Raw genomic sequence first — 19777 nt, 5'->3', positions numbered from 1 at the left:
GAGTAGCCCCTACCTAGAGAAAAAGAGAAAACTAGAGCAAAGCCCCAACGCAGCAAAAAATTAATTAATTAATTAATTAATTTTTAAAAAAAGAAAAAAAGAATTGTTTTGTGGCCTAATATATTGGGTTGGCCAGAAAGTTTGTTTGGGTTTGCCCGATGTTACGGACAAACCCAAATGTACTTTTTGGCCAACCCAATATGCTTTAGCCTAGAGAATATTCCCTGTGCACTTGAGAAGAATGTATATTCTGTTGCTTTTGGGTGGAATGTCCTGTATATATCTGTTAAGTCTATCTGGTCTAATGTGTCATTTAAAGCTGATGGTTCCTTATTGATTTTCTGTCACGATGATCTATCCATTGATATAAGTGGGGTTTTACAGCTCCCTACTATTATTGTATTGTTATTTCTCCCTTCAAGTCTGTTAACATTTGCTTTATATATTTAGGTGCTTCTACATTGGGTGAATACATATTTACAAATGTTGTATCTTCTTGGTGCATTGACCCCTTTATCAATATGTAATGCCCTTCTTTGTCTCTTATTACGGTCTTTGTGTTAAAGTCTATTTTTTCTGATATAAGTATAGCTACACCAGCTTTCTTTTGGTTTCCATTTGCATGGAATATTTTTTTCCATTTCTTCACTTTCAGTCTGTGTATGTTCTTATATCTGAAGTGAGTCTCTTGTAGGCAGCATATATAATAGATGGGTCTTGTTTTTTATCCATTCAGCCATTCTGTGTCTTTTGATTGGAGAATTCAGTCCATTTACATTTAAAGTAATTGTTGCAAGGTATGTACTTATTGCCATTTTGTTCATTGTTTTCTGGCTGTTTGTAGTTCCTCTGTTCTTTTCTTCTTCTCTTCCTCTCTTCCTTTGTGGTTTGATGACTTTCTTTAGTGACATGCTTAGATTTCTTTCTCATTATCTTTTGTGCATCTACTGTAGGTTTTGCTTGGTGGTTATCATGAGACTTACATATAACAACTTATATTTATAACAGTCTAGTTTAAGTTGATAACAATTTAAAATTCTAAAGCTCTAGAGTTTTACTTACTCCCACACACATATTTTGTTTTTTATGTCACATTTTACATTTTTTAAGATTCCTTCTTAACAAAGAATCTGACACAGAAGACAGCAAAGGGTATCCCCAGATGGGTGATAATGGGTAACACCAGACTAAACATCTGCATACCAGGCCAGGGGCAACCAGTCCAGGTTGAAAGATCAGAAACCAAATCAGAAAGCTCCAGAATAGACTGCCCCAAGAAGTGAAGTTAATAGAATACCTGATGTTTCTGGATATATTTAGAGGAGATACTCTGAAAATTTGCAGAGTTTGAGGCTAAATTATATAAACTGAATGCAGGCAAACTTTTCCTATAAAGGGCCAGATAGTAAATATTTTAGGCTTTCCAGGTCATACAGTCTCTGTTACACTAATTAATTCTGCTGTTGTAGGGTAAAAGCAGACATAAACAACATGTAAACATACAGGCATGATTGTATTTCAGTAAAATTTTTATAAAAACAGGTAGTAGGTTGGATTTGGTCCATGAGCTATAGTTTGCTGACCCCTAATATAAGCACAGAAAAAAGTCAATGAATTTGTAAACATGGAAATTATTAATTCCAAAAAATCCGAAAAGTTGTATAGAGAAGTAAATGTTATCATGACTCGGATAAATGGGAATAACTTTTACATAATCATTATCACATAACTATTGGATATTGATCCTACTAAAACAACCAAATATCTATATTAGGAGGATGGGGGAATGGGAAATATGCAAATATATCACAGGTGCAGGGGAGAAGAGTGAAAGCTAAGCTCATCTTTTATACTAGGAAATAATATCTAAAGTGAAAATATCAAGAAGCAGCCAAGAAAACTAACTTCTCAGCCCCAACTGAGGCCAAACTTTGCAAAGTAAATGTAATGAGAGACTGGGAATGAAGTGATAAAACACTCATGTGCCAAGCCATCGTTGTCCAGGAGATTTTTTAAGTTGTTACTCAAAATGTCTTATGGCACCACCCACACGGGGGACTATAAGAAAGGAGAGGCTGCTACCAAAAACAGGCTCTAAAACTTTTCTCTCATCAACACAATAGGACAAAAAGATATGATCCCTCAAAAAGAATTCATCTGCTAAGGAAGACACAGACACCAATACTAAGTCCATTAGAAAGAGGACTGTGGTGTTGCACATCCATTGCCAGTTCTAAGAGGACGCTACAGAGAGAGGCAAAACATCCCATAGAAACCAGTTGATAAAGGTTCAGTGCTAAAGACTGAACTTTGAGCGAAGGCACAGACTGGAATCAGTAATAAAAGACTCAGAGTCTAGAAGAGAATTCTCCAGGCCTCATGGAGCAAGAACAGGATCCTGACCTAAACTCTTCTCTAAGCCACACAACTTGTGTTCTCACCAGCTTCTCAGGGATGTCAGAACACCTAGAGAGCCTATACAATTGTCTTTGAGCAATCTAGGTTCAGTTGCACCAACAATTAATTATTTTCAGCATCTTCACAAAACCTCAAGGTAAGGAACTCTTCTAGGCATGCTATATTGAGATATGTAGTGAAGTAGTTTCTTAAAAATATTAACCTTTATGGCTTTATTTTTCTGCACTTCCTTGGACCCTATCTTCACCAACCTCAGGCACTCACATTGCCTTACAGAGAATTAGGACAGTTATAGCAAGAATAAAGGGAGCAGGGCATGGAGTTCCTGTCATAATAATAAATTGGAAAGAGACTAGAAAAAGGCAAATGATCCTCTTGGCCTCTCCCAAGTTAATCTCTGTCTCTTCCAGGATCCCTTGGGCTGGGATTCAGAGGAAAATAGTGGTGGGGGTGACTTTTTTTGTAAACAACTGGAATGGACCTGGAAGAACCACATGGTAACTAATACCAGGGAACCACATGGAAGTTGAGCCAATACTCATCAACTAACCAATATCATTCTAATGAAAACCATATATCAGCCACACTGAGGAGCTTTAGAGTGAAAGTATGTTATTGAAAAAGGCCTACACATCATCCTTGAAGCATCTAACAGGTGGACACCCATTCATGCCCATGCTGAATTCCATATGAACTGCCTCTTAAGGGGCATCCTAGGAAACTCATAAGTGCATGACACCCCGAGGAGCAGTGGTTTATGAAAGGGGAGCCCTCAGCAGCTTGTGAACTTGAATGAGACTAGACAGTAATGAAATCTACCCCAATCACAGACAATTGGACTGTGTGGGCTCTGTTAGACTAAAGAGTTACCCAAGCAGGCACTCTTTAATTAATTCAGTCTTAATAAGACTTATTTTTGTCTAGATATTTAAAAAGCTCATGCCATGTGTGGGAACATAAGCACTGTCCAAGTTTACACTTCCCTATGTGAAATTTATCAAGGGGTAAATGAGTTCCCCTAAGAAACAAGCTCTGAAATTGAAAGTCTTGGTTAGTCTCTTATGTGAATGAAGGGTTCATTAGCAAGAGTCCCCACTGAAACTCTATAAATGCTCAGATGAGATAGCTGCTAATTCCAGACAGTGATCCAAGGATCCAAAACAACAACCAAAGTAAAAGGAGCAATACATCCCTTTGGGTACTTGGTACCTTTAAGCATTTATATGCTATTCTCATTTCTTTAAAAAATGCCTGTTTTAAGAGAGTCAACACCATTGCATTTATAGGCAAATGTTGAAAGTTCTACTTAAACCCTGCATCTCTGTTCAATCTTCACCTATAATATATAACCGGTACAGTTGGCCCTCCATATCCACTGGTTCAGCATCTGTGGACTCAACGAACTGCATATCAAAAATAGTCCAAAAAATTCCAGAAAGTTCTAAAAAGCAAAACTTGAGTTTCCATGTACCAGCAACTATTTACACAGCATTTACATTGTATTAGGTGTTATAAGTAATCCAGAGATTATTTAAAATATACAGGAGGATATGTTTAAGTTATATGCAAATACTACACCATTTTACATAAGGGACTTGAATATCCACAGATTTTGGTATCTGTGGGTGTCCTGGAATCAATTCCCCACAGACACTGAGGGATGACTGTACTACACTGTCAGTGTAAATCTATGCCATCCTTGTTAAGCTCTACCTTGCAAATTTAATAAATACGTAGAAATCTGAGGTCAACAATACTATGCATAATTATTTAGGAGTTTTCTCAGAGAGGAAATATGATGTAGTAGTCTTTTAAAAACAGAATAGACAATGATCTGGTAATAAATCTGTTTAATCAAGAGTATGAGAAAGAGCTCAGACCTTCTCTTACAGCAAGTAGGAGATGCCGCCTAACAAGACACCTGCTTACTCTTTAATGCGTATGACAGGACAGGGTCCATGTGGCATTAGGTAAAAAAGTTGCTTCCAAGAGATGGACTAGAGTTGAAAGGGCCAATCACAGCCACCAAGTCCTAAGTGGAATATTGTAGCTCAGGGCGAAATGCAGTGGGAATGTAAATATGTGGGTTATAAACACTAGCTAAGGGCAGACAAGCTGATTTGTGTCTGAGGCAGCTCCTAATAAATTTCTGGGTACCTTTTACAACCTTATCAAACTAGCTGTTCCAAACACAACAGCTGTGTTGTCTTGACTTAAGTAGGCTAAGTAATTAAGTCTTAACAAAATGAGGAGGAGTTGCTGCCATGATAAAAAGCTAAGAGACTCAGTCAGAATGTTGGTAAGGGCTTAAAGCAAGTGCTAAAAGGAACATGGAACACCGGGTAAGTATTCAGAAGGAAGCTGAACAGACGCCTTGGTGAAAAATAAATGATATTTTCATCAATGCACCGAAGGTCAGAAAAAGAATAGTAGACTTTAGGGCAGGAAAAAATCTTACAGTACCTAACCCAAGACTCTCTTTTTTAACATATGAAGAAAATAAGACCCAAGAAAGGGTCTTTGAGACCCTTGTCATTTGAGACTTCTTTATTTACGGTTTAGATTCTTTCCTCCATACTATTTTGGTCTCCTCTACCTGAGTTTCTTGAGGACAGGGACTTTACCTTTCCAGACCATCCTTCCATTCCATAATCCTTGTTTAATGAGGGATTTTGTGGTCATAACCTCTGGCCTCTTAGGCTTCCTCCATGCAAGTCAATCCTTTCCTTCCAGTTCCCATACACCGTGCAAAGCAAGCAAATACTAATGCAACATGTTTCTCTTCATGACTTTATAGAGGAAGTAAATAAGCAGCCCAGGTCTACCAGCAAATCATTCTGTTGCTCCAAAGATGAAGGAAGAGCCATACAAGCATCATCCCTTGGAGAGACTAAAATTCACTCCTAGAGGAAGATGGAAAGCTAACATGATGTACATGCTACAAAACAAATCTGACAAATCAGGTCTGCTGGTGGGAGAAAAAGCCCACATTATATGGTTGGTAAATATTTGCCCTGAGTCCCAGGTGGGTGATTCACAAATATCAAGTGAGGAATTAATTTGAGAAGGTCATATGGGTAATTTCATCTCATTTTTGATGATATAAATGCCCTTCACTCTCTTGCAAATATTTATCTACTCTATGCCAAGCACTGATTTAGACACTGAATATATAGTGGTGGAAAAGCCAAAGTCCTTGCCCTTAGTCACTCAAACACAAAGTCACGGTCCTTCTGACCATTTTTTCCCCAGCCCCTCTGTTATTCAGTATGCTGCATCCTTTCAGATGTCTCTTTTATTCCTTTATCCCTTTTATGTTTGTTTCTAGAGCCAGCACATTGAGCCCAGGTTTTCATCATCTAAACCAGTTTTTGAACTGATCTCCCAATTTTCTTTCAATCTAAAATGTACATCCTGACTAGATTATAGTTTTGAAAATCCTTATTTATTCTGATTAGTTCAATTCTCAAAAGCTTCAAATGGCTCCACACAGCCTACCTCAAACTCCCAACTGTCAGCCTCTAAGTTCTGGCTCCACCTCTTCCGTCCAAATTTAATCAACAGGAGTAGTTTTCAGAAGCAATTTTAAACTGTACTAATATATTTTACCACATGTCCTATAAATTTATACAAAGAGAGAAAAGATTTGTGAGACAAGCTATTCTTTCATTTATGTGGGTTAAGTTAATGGAATAGTTATTTTAAATCAACATAAAGTAAATAGATTCTAATGTTCCCATCGAAAAATGTCATTACAAATATTTTAACTCTTGACTAAGAAGTTAATGCCCAACATTTTTATTGCAGGTCAAGATAGTGGAAGAAGTGCTGTAAATCAAAACAATATCAGTAGGATCTTCTTTTCTATGGAAACACCTATACTTCTAACCAAGCACCTACTGAGCACCCCTTCGTGGAACCCACAATCACTGTCTATTGTCAACTATAAGTCACCTCCATGTGCACTGTAAAATATAAAGATTTCTAAAGTATATGTAAGCAATCAAGGTAATACAATCATAAGAATGCATTTAATATGATATGCTATCAAAACTTACACAATTTTCTTTGCTTACTTGATAACTTCTACTTTATTTTCACTGCTGTAAAGCAGAAGGTGAGAGACACCTTCACCAAGGACATAGAATTTAGGAGGTTTACCTTGGGTCAACTCTGAGAGCATCTTCAAGAAAGAGAGACCTAGGGCTACTTGTGACTTTTTTCAGTGATACTGACACAGAGATATCTAAATTGTTGGTGTCCCTTTTTTCTCTCTCAAGAAAAATTTTCTTGTAGTAAACTTAAAAGCTTAAGCATTAGAGATTAAATGTCTTTGTGTCTTTGAAAACTTTCTTGAGCGGCAATATCACTAGCATAATCATCTTATAATAACTAAAAGTGAGCCTCTTGATTAAATTTTAATCTTTTTAATCTCTTGTCACTTCTTACTTCAGAGTGTTAAAAAGACCCAAAATGTGATGGGCAAAGCTAAGCCCAGAGAACTTGGCAGTAAATTTTATTTGGACCAAGTGAAGCAAGGCTCCCCACCTTAGTCACAGCTGAGCTGCTAGCTTATAGTTACGGAAGGCAGCCAGCCTTCAACATCTAATCAGTCATTTAGGTGAATTTTTGTAGATAGATTATATCCTCAGGTTAGTGGCTAATTTTTTTGGACAAACATATGAAACTGTTAAATACAAATGTTTTTGCTCCAGTGTGTATCAAAAGCCTTTAAAATATATGTGCCTGTTGATCAGTAATAGACTCAGCAATTTCACTTATAGTATTTTTTTCCTAAGAAAATAAGCATCAAGTATGCAAAGATGTATTGATAAGAATGTTCCTCACAACACTGTTTATAACAATGAAGAAAAGGAAATAATCTAAATGTCCATTATTAAGGAAATAATTAATAAATAAGGATGAATCTAGGCAAAGCAAAACTGTCTCAGACTGGATTCTGGCCAGAAGCAGAGGCCAAAAGGATTTGCATTCAGGTAGTTTATTTTGAGAAGTGAACCCAAAGAAAGGTTGTGAGGGACCAGGAGGAATTGAACAAGGAAGAAGGAAAACCCAATAAAGATGTATTATCAAACCAGAAAATATAGGAAACTGGAGCGTGATCTGACTGGAGGCCTCTAAGGTATCACATAGATTGTGCCTTTCCACGAGATAGAATCAGGGAACATTTATCCACCAGCTCTCATCCCCCATTGGTGAAGCTTTTCCCATGAGGATTAACATCCTCACACTTCAAGTCTGCCCATGCTCAAGTGCTAAATGGGTCCCTGCAGATTTCCCACATGGGGTATGAGAAGCTCAGGGCAGAAACAGAAACACATGGTGTGGGTAAAGGAGGTATGTGTAAGGTAACACCTGTGCAATGGCTGAAGTAAAACTGGGGCTGAGAGGATGTGAGATATGAAAGCTGGAGGTGTCTAACACAAATACCACATGCCACAAAAGCAATGGCATTGTTCTATTATCTACTGACATGAAAGATGTCTGTTATTGATAAGAGAAAAACAAAGTTGTTATAGCAACTTACAAAATACTATATATAGTATGATCTCATTCATTTTAGTTAGCTAGCCTTAGTTTCTATAATACTAACAGAGTCCCTCAAGGTAGATCTTAAAGGGAGGAGGGTGGTTTAGTGGAAGAATCAATGGAGCAATAAGGGAAACAGGAATCTCAGAGAAATCATGGTATAGACAGCCCTCAGGGGGAAGGAAAGCCCCAGAACTTAGAGACAGCTCTGATACCGAGTACTCTCTTCACTTCCATCTCAGTCTCACTAACAACCTAGTTCTGCTCTTCTCTCAATCTTGATTGGCTCCCTCACCCTATTCTTTGTACCTCTGAATCTCTGCTTCCTCATCTAAGACATGGTTTCTGCCTCTTTACAGCCTTTATGTCCCACTACAATTGTACTGGTTGTTTATAGGTGGCATCCACTCTAACTAGTAGATGAATATGCCATATCATTTGTTAAATATTTTCAATATCAACTGCGTATACACACATGAACACACACGCATATGCATTATGCATTTATGGAGGAGGAGAAGAGACATGGAAGAAAACAGAGAAGAAATCATCAGAGAGAAAAGAACTTGAACCAGAGCCAGTGGAGGAAACTATAACTGTCATTGCACACAAAAATATGCAGTTTATGTATACAGCAGCAACACACACACAGAGGAATTTCCTTCAGCCCAATGCCAGAAATAACTCTTTCTCCTTGTAGTCTATACATAGAATGTGGTTAGTAAAACGGAGAAGAGAGAATATGAAAAAATTTGTTCTCTCCATCTCCAGAGAATGTGTGTTTCCCTGGAGAAAAGTGAGGAGAAAGTAGCTCATTAATATATCTTTCTACAATAATAAAAGCAGCTAGGTACCCAGACTCTTGTAACTAAATATATGAGATCCAGGAAACATAAAGCTCTCATAGCAGCCTCAGCTTTAAGAATTAGATGCTTTATCAGGTTTCCCCATAAGAAATCTGAAGCAGAAGACCTTTCTTATTTATCTTTGCATGTCCCAGCACACAGTAAACAGTCAATATTGGGAAATATTCCATTAAAACTTCAAGTACTTTAATTAAATATTACTTATAGCTGGTATCTGTTGTGTTGGCCCCTATATGCATCATGAATCTCCTTAAAAGAACTGCCTTCCCACCAGTTTCAGGCCATGTAGTTTGAATGACTTGTCCCCACTCTTAAATCTAAAGGCATGACTGAACTAAGTTAATCAGCAGATTTAATTCTCTCACGCAAAGTGAATGATTCAAGGATGAGCACATGACCTACTTCAGGCATTGAGAACCAGACCCAGGGCCTTTGATCATCTGTTGAGAATGATAGGTCTTCTCCTCTCCAGTAGATGATTCTGTCTAAGAATGAGGCCTATATGTGGAAGAGAGAGAAGCTGAGGTAAGACGCAGCCCTGGAGATACTTCTGGAGCATCTGTGTCAAGCAACAGTTAGTTAATCCAGTCACCCCACTGTACTTGCCAATTATAAAAACCAATAAATTCCCTTTTTGATTAAAATCTTTTAGGTTAAGCTTTCTTCACTTTCAACCAAAAGAAACTTAACTGACACACTGCTTATTACATACAGATGCTAAATGGTTTCTATGATTTCTTCCAGGAATACATTTAGATCAGACCCAGTCAGAAATAAGCCTTGCCAATAGAGTATTCTGTAAGGGAGCCTTTTTTTCCCCTAGTTTTGGATTCTCTGAACTCTGGGTCCCTAAATCTTGAGTTTAATTGATTAAACTGTATTCTTACAGTATAGATATTTATTTATAAAAAGACCTTACATGATCTAAATTTCAGAACTTTATAAGGACAGACTTGTTGAGAATGATAACTTACCTTTTGGAATGAGACCATTAGAACTCTAAAAATATTAACTACATTTGGCTACCAAAACAGTCTCTATTTTTGTCCAGATTTCTCTTTTCCTTTCATTGTCCAAGCCAGTCCTCTACTTTTTTCATATTAGGTATGGGGTAGCACATTACTTCTCAATATCAAGGTCCTTATTCATATCCATTACGGTTATTTGCAGTCTCTATCTACAGTGCCTCTAAATTCAATTTAAAATACCAAGTCCTTATTAATAACACTCTTAAAGAGGTCTCACCAGGCCTTCCTAGTACTTCAGACAATTTTTAGCTCTATGGTTCTTCCCAATTTAAAAACAAAATGAATTTCACAAACAGAATTGAAATGTCAAATTTTACTACCATCTGGATTTAAAGACTGCAAGAAAAACTAGGTTTGGGTTGCTTTATTTTTGTAGCCAAAGTGAATGTATTACAGTACATTTGTTTTCAGACCATTTACCTCTTTATCCTGCATTTCACTTCAGGGGAATAAGGTATTCAAGTGAAAAAGAGGAGACCATCCAGAAAATTCTAAGAGGGAGCCTATAAAATTCCGTATTGCATTCGATATAATGGAAGAAAAATCTTCCAGCTTCTCTTCATCATCATCATGAGGATAAACCCGATCTGCTCACTGCACTGAATTTAGAACCGTGAATGTGAGTTAACAACTTGGCTCTGCTCCTCTAGGGGCTTACAGTCTGATATAAGTACAGACATAAAGGATATATGGGCAACTTAACAAAGGCTTTATGGTCCATCCTTTTAAAGCACAATGTAGCTCCAGTGCCTCCAGGGAAGGAGAAAGAATGGCAGCAGCTGAGATACATCAGCTGGGATAGATCTGACAATGGAGGAGAGGCATGATGAGGGAGGTGAGTTTAAGTCACTCCTGCCTTGGGCAGCAAAGACATCACCTCAGGGAAGAGCCCAGCACTGTGACACATGCAAAAGGTAGCTGAATGATCCTTTGCACTAGAAGACCCCCTACAGAGCATATCATTTGATCCTCTCAAGAACCCCAGTGAGAAGCAGGTCAAGGACTTGTGGACAAAGAATGTTGCCTGCCATTGCAGTAAACAAAGGATGTTGCAGCCATCAAGGCTTCAGCCACTGCAGCCACCCCCAAGGGTGCACCCTGAGGGGAACTCAGGACTGAGATAAACAGGATACTGGCCTGAGATAGTTAAGGTGCATTTCAAAGGAATAGTTTCAATAAGCCCAGACTCTTGCATCTTCCCATACATAGAAAAGCACTAAATTCATTAACTAGAGATATCTGGTTTTTCTTTAATTAGCAGTAATCTTTTGATGTTCAACTGCCTGGTTTTTCGTTTGTTTGTTTGCTCTGCAAAAACTCCTATATATCCTGGTTCCTTTCTTACCTCTTTGGAACAGTCCCTCAGGGCTATCTGAGAGGCTGCATCCCGGGCTTAAGTCCTCAGTAAGGAGGACAAGAAACAGTCTGTCTGAAGGCACAGATAAAAGTGAAAAGGAAAGGTGATATGTTTAGAGAGTGAAATGAAGTCTACCAAGACTTGACCAGAGAAAGCAGCAAAAAGGTAAACTAAAGTAGGCAGGGCCCAGATTATAGAGAGCTGTACAATGTGCTAGGACTATGGTTGTTATCCCAAAGTAATGGAAAGCCAGTAAGAGTTCTAACCAGAAGAGTGATACAAATAGACTTACACTGATAAAAGATTATCCAACTCCAGAGAAGAAAATGAACAGAAGGGAGGGAGGGCAGGCCTAGAGTAAAACACCAATTGAGAAGATATTGTAATAATGGAGCTTGAATCAGAGGAAGAAGAAGTCCTACTTATAAGAACACTAAATAGAATTGACCAAAAAGCTCTAACTATCTTAACTAAAGGAGGAAAACTCATCTTCTCATAAAACAGGAAGGTCCAAGGAGTAGGCTTAGGTGCAGCTGGATCCAGGGATTCACATGAAGTCAACAGGTCCCCCTCTCCATGACACAAACCTATGTTGGAAATATATCACTTCTTGCTGCCCAAAACCATTCTTATATTTTTATATTTTTCCACATTGTGAATCCTGCCTTCTAAAAGTAGAATATAAAAAATTACATTTACCAGACTCCTTTGCAGCTAGAGCAAAATCATATGATCTAGACTTTGCCAGATACAACCATACAAGACTTGCAGTGCTGGCCTTGCACTGGGAAAATGATTGATTTTCTGACAATATCAGTGGTCAAGTTGTCTTATTCTCCTGGGGCATCAATGGAACAGATTTTGGCATCAGTTTCAGGGTTGGGGGCATGTTAAGTAGCAGTAGGTAGTAGGAATGTTGCTTCTGCTAGAATAATTTTTCAATGAAGTTAGGCATTGTTCTCAGCTATACTGTTCCTGGTTGCAAAGAACATGGCAATGAAATATCAAGCCTGTTTTCCAGTAATCCTGGAAATTCCTCAAGCTACCTAATATTTTTTAATAAATTCATTTTTGTTTAATTTAGCTGGACTATCTGTAATTGATTCTGATGTTCACAACCAAGAATGCTGACTATTATACCACTCACTTCTTCTTGGCTACTTTTATGTGTTGGCCTCATTCTTCTCATGTTGACTTTCTCCACATGGCAGAGAAAAGAGCCACCAACAGTTATTAATTGGCAATTTCCAGCTCCATGACCCAAAAGGCAAGTCCCCTGTCACCTCAGCACCAAATAAAAGAGTGAGGGGAATAATAACAGCTACCATTAATACAGCACAGTAATATATAGCACTAATATAACAGACACCTTTCAAGATATTCTACATATATTAACTCATTCAATCTTTACAATAGTAGGTGCTATGATTTTCCCTCATTTTTCAAAGAGGGAAATGATGCAGTAAATTCCTGCATACAGATAGGAAGCGACAGAATCAGAATTTGAACCCAAGCAATTTGATTCCAGAGTCTCTGCTCCCAATTCTGGGGTATTCCAACATAGAGGTTGAGTAAAGAACAAGTACCAGCAACAGTCCAAAAAGGTCAACCCCTGGGGTAGGAAGAAAGAGAAAAATGTGGTAGCTTAGAGAAGAAAGATATTTATCTAATCAAGCAAGAATCAGCAGTTAGTCTTCAAAATATGTCATATATTCAATTATCAAGGGATCTCTGAGAAATTTCAAAATGGTAAAGCTGCATCTATGAAGGAGTCAAAATGAGTTGTCACTAGGATTTCATTACCTATTTACAGTCATCACTTCAGAATTATTCACTACCATGTTTCATTTGTGAAGCAAACAATAAACATTATTAAATGTGAAAAGAAGATGAAGGAGGAGGAGGAAGAAAGAGAGGTCAACTATGTTAGATGTTAGTGAGAGGTTGAATGAAATTATGATAGAAAACTGACCATTAGATTGATAGCTGGTAGACTAGATGGTACTAAAAGGACCAATTTCAGAAGAGTGGTGGGTATAAAAAGTGCCCATGCAATGGGCTTATGAAAAGAAAAATGGGAAGTGAGAAAGTGGAGACAGTATAAACAAATAGTTTGAGGATTGTGTAAAGAAAGGGAGAGAAATGGAACATAGGAGGGGTATGCAGGGCCAAGGGAGGTTTATTTTTAAAGGTGATCCATAATAATACATCTTTGTATTGTGTTAGGAATAATTAAATGATGAAAGGAAAAACAAAAATGAAAGAGACAGAATATAACTCCAGTATTGAAGTCCTTAAGGAAACAAGCAGGATGTGATACAAGATACCAAAGGAGGTGTTGGATGTTAGGAGCGAAACACTACTCTCAGTGTAACAGAAGGAAAAGTAAAATATATGGAGTGTATAGATGCATGTATGTTTCAGGAAGGGGGACCCCTTCCAGGGCCCGAGAGTGGGCTTTTGTCTAACACTCAGGAATGAATTGTCTGAGGAGACACATGTGCTGACAAAGCAAGAGACTTCATTGGGAAGGGGCACCCGGGTGAAGAGCAGGAAGGTAAGGGAACCCAGGAGGACTGCTCTGCCATGTGGCTCACAGTCTCTGGTTTTATGGGAATGGGGTTAGTTTCTGGGTTGTCTCTGGCCAATCATTCTGACTCAGGTTCCTTCCTGATGGCACACGCATTGCTCAGCCAAGATGGATTCCAGTGAGAGGGATTCTGGGAGGTTGGCAGGACATATGGAATGGAGTCTCCTCTCTCCTTTTGCCCTTCCCTGAATTCTTCCTGTTGGTAGTAGCTTGTTAGTTCTGCATTCCTTACCAGGACCTCCTGTTTAAGATAACTCATGCAAGTGGTTACAGTGTTGCCTGGCCAGGGCAGGCAGTTTCAGTCAGTGTTTCCCCTAACAAATCCCCCCTGAGAGACTTCATACTCAAGATACTTCTTGGGAATTGGGGCGGAGGTCTCTTTCTTCTGTAACTACTTCCTGCTGAGAGTGGGCGTAGTCCTGCCTAGTACAGTAGAAGTCTCTCTCTACCTGATCTAAATCGAGGTATTCTGTGCCCGAAACTGGCATTCACCCCTGTAGTAACAACAATTTAGCTGAAACTGTTGGACCCTGTCGGGGATGAACCTTGTAAGCAGCTGAAACAGACAAGTGCCAAACAGGAGGCCTAACAGGATGGTCATCACCGGGCCCAGAAAAGGAAGGCAAAATTTGGGGTGAGGGCTGCAGGGTGTGTGACTTTCTTCTGATCAATTGGTAGTGAGGTAACAGGGCAGTGCTCCAGGAATCTTGTGCTTAGCCTGAAGTTACCATCCTCCACCTGGGTGGAGGCCTTAGTTCCTGCAGAAGACCTCAGAGATATTGTTATGCATACTCCTTGAGGTGGAACCAGGACGCTGCCCCAAGGCTGTACCACCACTTGATGGCTCCTCCCCTGTTTTTGCATCCCCTCCCTTCCCTGATTAGCAACTGTGTGAATATGCCCTTTGGAACTCAGGGAAGGTCAAAGAGGCTGAGTGAAGCCTATATCCTACAAACACGAAACAGGAGACACAGAAAGGATTTGTACTCTGGAGCCCCCCAGAGCCCTGCTCAGTTTCAGTTCAGGGAACTGGGCAACAACAGTGCTGGCCACTTCCTGCTACAACAGGGCATAGTCCTGCCTCAATTTGGAGAATAGACACTGAATTGGAAATATTTCTGATTTCCAAGTCCTGGATCTGAGTCTTGCACGATTAAAATCTCAATCCCTTGGTCTGCCATTTTGGTGTAACAGACCCAATTAGAAGTAGTTGGAGGAGTGACAACAGGATTTTAATAGGCAAAATAAACCTCATTTCTTTTCAGGAGAATAAGCCTGAAACACAGACTGGACCTGGTGCTTTGGGGAGACTTGTAGCCAGGTAGCCAGTTATCTCGTTTTATTGAGGTAGGTTTTAACTTTTAATGTGGTATTAACACATAGATAACAGGTGCTATTGGTCATCATACATGTCTTTCTTTTTGTTAATGTATGATCTAAAGGAATTCCGTTGTCTAAAAATGTAATAGTTACAAGAGGAGACCTTTAAAAAGTAAGGTTGCAGTTACCAGCTGCCAGCAGACATTATTTTGAGAATGGCTGGTGGCATCCAAGTCTGACACAGCTCAGAAAACTCAAGTTCTTAGCAATACAAGGACTTGTCTGAAATCACACCCACAGTGTCATCTAGTTATTTCTTTGGATGTCTAAACCACAGCTACTCCATTTTGACTTTTAATTGTAATATTCTCCTTAATAGCCAAAGCAGATGTCACCATTAATGATGTTAGTGTTTCTCTAGGTATGAGAAGATGCAAGAATTTGGGCTCAAAAAACCTTCTCCTGAAAATATCTAACTATCTGAAGGCCTGTTCTGCCAGTTTTTCCCAGAGCACAGACTGCCTCATTCCTGATCTCCACTCTGAACTCCTTTCAGGGGGTGCTGAAGGTCAGCAGCTGCATGATTTAATCTTGATTTAATCTTTGTAGAGGCAGACAGCAAGTGCCAATGGCAAGTGCCAATTTCCAGTCAAAAGGGCCCCTTCATGGCCATAAATTTGACCATGGTTTGGGGGGCATTTCATGACCATTTCATTCCATGGTGCTAGGAATGCTCATTCCCAGGCCTGGCAAAGAGTTTTCTGATAGGCTACTCAATGTGCTATTACTGGACTAGGCCTTAGGAGTAGCCAAAAAGTCTCTGGACCACCTGTCTTGCTAGTCTCTTACGGTCCAGGAAAATATTCCCTCTTGTTGCTTCTTCCCATATCTAGAGTTACACTATTACCATCATTGATCTTACATGGAACCATGTATCATAATTTTATCAGAGGCTCAGTCACACATTTGGTAATGTAAGAAACAACAATTTTGTAAAACAGGTGAAATACAAATAACATAGCTAGCAGTATTAGTGAAGTCATAAGTAAGAATTAAGCGAGCTTCCATTAGGTGTGGCCCAGTATATCCCAGGTTGTCTGACTTAGGCTGTTCTGTACCAATCCTCATCTTTAAGGTAAATTATATATTGGCACTGTCCATAAGGCACCCAGCCCAGTTTCCTAGTGTTACTAGACTGATTATCCTTAGTATGATTTAATTGTTCCCAACATAGAGGAGCCTTTAAACTTAAATTACCATGGCCTGGTGTTAACTACATAAATCCATCCCATAATTGTGGGAGGTCTTACTCCTTGGCTGAAATTTTGCTTGTTGCTATGATTGAGCCTGAGTAATAAAGAAAAATTTATGGCCGGAGTCAGAGTAGGATCATTAATTGGCTAGGTGAGGGGATCCCACCTAGTAATATTAATAGTGGCCTAAATAGGACTATAATTTCTCTCTTCTAGAATAAATTTCCTAAGAGCCAACCAGTAAGAGCCTTGGAGTAGAGAAATCCACCAAGGTAACCCAGAAGTACTAGACACAGGTAATTGGCCACAAACCCAACAACTGGATTGATTTTTAAAACTAGCATAGGATCGTGACCGTGATAGGAAAACATTTGATTCATATGCAAGGGTCCAAGAAGTCAAGAAAACATTATAAATGATCATACTAGTCAGGTCCAGGATCTTGGGCAAGCTGTCTACTTCTGATGTCGTCTTCTTCTCATCCTGGTATGAGTGTAGTTTCTCTTTTGTTTGAGCATTGTTTTAAGGTGATTTTGAGGTCAGCCACCCTCTCCATAGGCCGGTCCAGTGCAGGGGCCCTTTGTGAGTGGAAATTAATCCAGGAGTCAATTCCCTTCAGTTTCACTGTGCATGAGCTAGTTAAGAGTACCCGATAAGGGTCCTTCTGTCCAGGTTGGAGTCTTTAAATTATGTCTGTTCCAGCATTCATAATCTCCTGGTTGTAGGTCCTGGGGCGTCTGATGTTCATTCAAAGATAGATTACTGAGATAAACTTCAGAAACAAACTTAGAGTGTCCTTCAATTAAACTTTACATTTATATAACATGACAGCAAGGAACTACCTGGGAGGTAAGTCTTAATAAATACAGACCCCACATTAACAAAACCGGAATTTAATATTCACTGAAACATAATCTTTTTCTCTCTAAAATTACCCTCAATTTTACCAAATATAACCAAATTAAGAGTAGTTTGTTTGCAAAATAAGTCTGGTCTCAATAAACTTGGCCTGATGATTTATATAACTATAATTGATGATATAGACTTTTTGTATGTGTGTGTGAAACGTTTATAAGGAGTCTCAGACTGAACTTTTAAAAAATCTCTCAGGGCTAGGAAAGTCATGCCAAGGGCTTTTCACACATTTTGCCTAATAGATCTAGGTGAATTCCTACCTTTTCAAGGTCCCCAAAATACCTTGAGATTCCTATACCTGTTAGTGAGGTAGCCTTCCTGATTTACCTGATAAAGCTGTTGAGAACCTAAGAGTTGCCAACCTCTGGAGGGAGCAGATAGAGAGAAAAGATAAATGTTTCAATTCTGCTTACAAATGTATAATTTACTAAATTACTGTATGTCATAATTAGTTTGAGGGGAAGGTTTTTCTTACACCTGGAAAACGCAGATTCAAACCAGGAATTTTCAGATAGAAACCATAAAAATTATAACCATATTCAGCAGTTCACTCAGTCCTTTTGTTAAGTTTTTATGAAGCCATCAGGTTTTTCATTAGAATTCTTCAATTTCTTACCCAGTTCAGCATTATGGTCTGAAAGTCCGAAACTTGTATTTATCCAAAAGTCTTTTCTATAAATCTTCTTGAAGAGGAATCATTTTTTTCTTTTGCAAAGGCATCAGAATAAAACCGTAACTGTCTATAATGACAAAAGACTTAAGAAGGCATGTTTAAAATCTGATTACAATGCAATTGACAAAGTAACTTGGTTACTGCTGTGACATACAACACTTTCAGATAATAACTAGAATTATGACTGACAACATTTTACCAGGACATGACAGAATTTTAGGAACTCCATATAATTCCTAGAATATCTATATTAGTAACATTTACCATACAATATAACCTAAGAATATTTGTTATTCATTTGACAATACTTCTCATGTAATTTAACATACAAAATGAACTTAATTAGTTTAATATCTCTCTTTGGGATGTTTCAGGAGCCCTTTGAAGCATTGCAAAGTTAGCTAGAGGTCAATGAAACTTCATTACAATTTGATTTGGGAAGTTTTATCAAAAAAATATCAAAAAGGGTTTAGAACACTCAGTCAGATAGGATCATAGTCACTGTGAAACAATCGTTACTCACTTAGCGAAAGTGACAGAAGATTTCAAAGACAAATACAGAACAGATCACTTAAAAGGTAAAGAAACTTAAAATCTGTTATCAAAGGCAGCTCAACATTTTAAGAAAACTTGTCTCTTAACAGAGAGAAAAGCCAAATTCAAGTTTTACTTCAGCTTACTTTTAAAGTTCATTTACCCAATTAAATTTATTTTAAACTTAGTCAATCCTGACATCTACAAACCCTCCTCCATCACTTTCTTTAACCTTATTAGTCTATCCCCCATTTTCTTCTCCATCCAGAACCAGCTCTATGACAGACTCACTTACTTTTCCCTTATTAAAATGTAATTCCATTCCTCATACCTTCTTCACTGAAAACACATATCCTACTTTCCTACTGCATACTGAAATACTTCCTTTATTATTTTTATTAGCCCTAATTACATGTTTAAATGAGTCCTCAAATCTTAATTTCTAGTGAAAACTAAGAAGTAAGCAATTATGAACTGTCTTTTACATTAGCACTCTGTAGATTGGTAAACATAAATACCAGTGATGATTTCTAAAATCATTTGTTTTCTTATAGAGAACATCTCAGGGTGGCACCAAACATATTCACTAATAGTCTTAAATACCTGTAGTTTCTCTGTTTAGTAACTGATGTCTCTAATTTCTATTAAACCTAGGTACAATAAAGGTGTTATACTTAATGTTGATGACTCTAAAGACATGCCTGTATTAATTAGATTAACAAACTTAAACTATGTTTAATACCAGATGTTAATTTAATACTGAATATTTCCCAATTCACATGAAACTAAAATTAATTCTGGCCAGTTATATTCTATATTTTCCGGAATTTATATAAGCACTTAACTTCCTCTAAGCCAATTAAGTAGAGCTCATTGACAAATTTTGATAATACCATCCAAAAGGACGGGCATATATAATATATATAATGCACACAGACATATAGACAAACACAACCAGAGATCTCATAGCTTAACAGAACCAGAATTTCCCATTTCACAAGGCAGAATGGCCATCACAAATCACAACACAGAATACAAAGTATAAAACACACACAGGCCTGGCTGTCCTAATCAGACACTCCCTTAAATACAAGATTGCGGTCTCTCAGAAAACCTCCTACAGAGACACAGAACTTCAGATCCAAGTACTAACAGAGTAAACAGAAATACCTTAGGTCTTCAAAGATTTCAAAGGGAGGAAAGGAGGCCAGATTGAAAGATGAGGGGAGTGGGGGGAAAAGGGGGTGGCCTTACGGACATCTCCTGCCACCTG

The 19777-nt window shown here is 38.3% G+C and overlaps 1 long non-coding RNA gene across 1 annotated transcript in view; it reads right to left on the bottom strand.

The window, feature by feature from the left end:
* Nucleotides 1–9263: 9263 nt before the first annotated feature.
* The window catches only part of LOC137763886 (uncharacterized), a 50521-nt gene continuing 40007 nt past the window's right edge, over nucleotides 9264–19777 (bottom strand). The window contains exon 3 of the long non-coding RNA XR_011073858.1: nucleotides 9264–9332. This is a non-coding gene — a long non-coding RNA (uncharacterized lncRNA). The remainder of the gene's footprint in view (nucleotides 9333–19777) is intronic.

The sequence above is a fragment of the Eschrichtius robustus genome, chromosome 4 (genome assembly GCF_028021215.1).
Source record: "Eschrichtius robustus isolate mEscRob2 chromosome 4, mEscRob2.pri, whole genome shotgun sequence".
Taxonomy (NCBI): domain Eukaryota; kingdom Metazoa; phylum Chordata; class Mammalia; order Artiodactyla; family Eschrichtiidae; genus Eschrichtius; species Eschrichtius robustus.
This window is presented reverse-complemented; position numbering and strand designations above follow the sequence as displayed.